The sequence below is a fragment of the Brassica oleracea genome, chromosome C9, assembly GCF_000695525.1.
Source record: "Brassica oleracea var. oleracea cultivar TO1000 chromosome C9, BOL, whole genome shotgun sequence".
Lineage (NCBI taxonomy): Eukaryota > Viridiplantae > Streptophyta > Magnoliopsida > Brassicales > Brassicaceae > Brassica > Brassica oleracea.
This window is the reverse complement of record NC_027756.1, coordinates 17,541,538-17,545,248: the sequence shown is the minus strand read 5'-3', so window position 1 is coordinate 17,545,248 and position 3,711 is coordinate 17,541,538.

Here is a 3,711-nt window from a genome sequence, read left to right as displayed (position 1 = left end):
TTCTACAGCTTCGCCGCCGCCGGTTCTAGTTCCCGGGAAGGGGAGGCTTTCTCTGCTCCGTCTTCGCCGATTTTGGCTCCGGAGGGTAGGGGCTCATATAGCTCTACGATGTCGGTTTAGGTCCCCGTTCTCTTTTGGGGTTTTTTCTTTGTCTTTACTAGTATGGATTGGGTGGAATTTGCGGTGTGGTTCTTGTCGTTAGGGTGGTTGTTCGGATTTGAAGGGATGAGCGATCGGTAGACGATGAAGCTCTCCATCGTTGGCGACGACGACAAGAGAAAGAAAGCATAGTTCTTGAGTCTCGGGCTTGATATGCCCAGTAGGTGGCGTGGATGATTGGGATGAGCTCTCGGTTAGTCCGATGACGCTCTCCGTGACAAGCGCGACGGAGGAGAGCCATTCGACGGTAACAGCCGGGATGAGTCGAGTCGTGTTTGGGTTAAGCCGACCCAGGTTCTTGGGTTTGTGGGCCTGTCGGGGTTGGGTTTGTGGGCCTGTGGACCAGTTTGTCTAGGGTTTGGCAGGTTTTGATAATTGGGCCGTGGACTTTTTATCTTGTAATTTCTTGGGCTTGGTCCATTTTCTATTTTAATGAAATATTGACGAAAAAAAAAAGATTGGTTAAACCTATGAGTGATGTACACAGTCTTATTTCTTTCTACTGCACTAAAATCAAATCAATCAAGCTAGGTATGGTCTATGCTCGTTACTTGGTCTGTACTCGTTACCTAGATCGTATTTTTGACTCGTAAAATCGAGTACTTATCTCGACCAAGTCGAATATCAAATCCTTTTTTTTTTTTTTGTAACACCGAATATCAAATCCTTTATTTCAATTAATTTCAAGTACAAGTAAAGTATCAAATATTAAAATAAAAGTAACTACTTAATGTTGTCGGTTTGTTACTCGTGGCTTGCTACCCATTTTTACTTTTGTACAAAAAAAATTAAACTATAATAGAATAACTCGTATAATGAATTAAATAAAAATGGTATATTTATAGAAACATTTTAGAGTTTATTTTATATTCGATGTGGATGAAATTTTTTTTCCATTTTCTCTTAATGTCATTTGATAGTGACGTAAGACATATTAAAAGTAAAGATTAATACATCTCAATCTACATTATATATATAGAAATGGTCTAACTATACATATATATCGAAAGTATATGTATAGATATAAATTTGAAATTTAAAATAAAAGTAACTACTTAGAATGTTTTAAATTTCAATATATTTCTAATACATATAGAATAGATATTAAATTTTATTAAAATGAATATGAAATGGTATCAACTTAGAATGTTTTAAGCAATTTCTCATTATCAAATATTGATTTGCATGCATATTAATACATCTCAATCTACATTATTAAATAGAGTAATATAGACTGCAATTAAAAAAATAAATAGTAAATAAATATAGTTCAAATTGCATAGTTAGACCATCTTCAATATGACTATATTTTACCCTATAATTCACACTAAAATAGAATAATTCTATTATAGTGTAACTTTGGCTCTAATGATGTTACTTTATAATAGAGTTACTTTATTATAGAGTGAAATATAGAGGAATGTCATATTTTACTCTATATTTGGAGTGAAAAACGACATTCTTCTATATTTTACTCTAAGGGCATCTCTAATGTGATTCTATATTTTTTTCCAATAATTTACAGTAAAATAGAGTAATTCTATTATAGTGTAATTTTTACTAGAATAGTGTTACCCTATAATAGAGTTTCTATATTATAGAGTGAAATATAGATGAATATCATTTTTCTACATTCCTCTATTGTAGAAAAGTGACGTTCATCTATATTTCAGTCTATAATATAGTAACTCTATTATAGGATAACATCATTGTAGTAAAAGTTACACTATACTCCCTCTGTTTTTATATGTAAGTAGTTTTAGCAAAATAAGTTTGTTTCACAATATAAGATGTTTACATAATCCAAGGCAGCTTTTACACAATCCAAAGCAGCTTTTACATTTATTACGTATGTTGTGACCAATCTAATAATCCATGTTTTTTTTTTATTGGTTAAATTTATGTATTAAATGTTATTTTTTCAAAAGTAACAATTTTCTTAATATCATCACTTTTAACTAAAACTACCTACATATAAAAACAGAGGGAGTAATAGAATTACTCTATTTTAGTGTAAATTATTGGAAAAAAAATATAGAGTCGCTTTGGAGATGGTCAGGTCTTAGTAGACTATTTAATTTGCATTTGTTTTGTGATTCCATTCAAAGCTTTAGGAGGTCGGCTATAGCCTATACGTTTACTGAAAAAGACATAAATTTCCTCAAATTTTAAATAATTTAATTTTTAACTCGCCAATCGGAGTAAGCGGGACCAACGTCGGCTAGATTCACGTTGTGATTATTAAAGATCCTTTAATAAATTTGGTTCGTGAATGAAGACTGCAAAAGAGTTGCACGGTCTATGTTGGTAACCCCAATCTCAACATATCACTCGCACATTAACCAAAAGAGATTCTGATTCTTGTTCATTATCATCCACACAATGTTTATTATTTTTCTTTTTGTACTATTAATTTACAAACAAAATTTTTTTTGTTTGTTTCTTTTGGTTTTTAGATTCATCTCCCCTTATGATGCTCGAGAAACGGCATTCTGTCATTTCACTACACCATTGTCTTGTGCATTTTCGTTGTAAGAATTATGTGTGTTATATGGTAGTCTCCCCGTTTATAAAATACTCCTATATTTTTTGAAATTTTAAACATATTAAGAGAACAATTAATGATCAATCATAAATGTACAATTTTAAAACAATTAAACAATTGCATATGTCTCTTAACCGATAACAATTCAAAAATATAAGTTTTACCAATAACTATCTTTTGATATCTGAAATTTTAATTATTATTCTCTCCATTTTTTAATATAAGTCGTTTTAGAACTGTGCACATAGATTGAGATGTCATTAATTTTATATATTTTCTAAACAAAAACATCATTAGTTATTTACCTAATCACAAATCAACCAATAATAAAATATAATGTATATATCATTGGTCATATAATATTAAATCTTAATAATTTTTACATAGAAAACCGAAAATGTCATATAATTTGAAACATAAAAATTTCTCTAAAACGACTCATATTAAAAAACGGAGGGAATGATTAGTAAAGTACTATACATCAGAAACCTAAACAAATATCTTTAAAAAGTAAGAAAATTCATCATATGGAATGGAGGAAGTATAGTGCCAGCAACTTTAAACACAAAACGAAATAAAAATTAAATAATTATTTCAGTAGAAATTCTTATAAAATAATATGTTAAATAATTAAAATACTTTAGCATGCATCATTTGCATTGGTCTCGATTATCTGAAGCAATCTTCAAATTTGGTTGTAGCATATAATTTCTAATCGATTATCCGAAGTAATTTTCAAATTTGGTTGTAGCATATAATTTCTAAATTAAGTGCCAATGTTACTCGGATCAATTTTTTGTTTAACTTTTAAATTTCAAACCAAATTTTAGTTTTTGACAGAAAATTATAAGAAAACAAGAAAACAGAAAATCGAAATCTACACAAGAAAAACTAAAACAATAACTAGCGAGATAAAAATATCACTAAAAATTAGTGGTGGGTTTGCGGGTCAACAAAACCGTCAAAATCATAATCATTGTATCTTTATTAATTATGAAATTGTATAC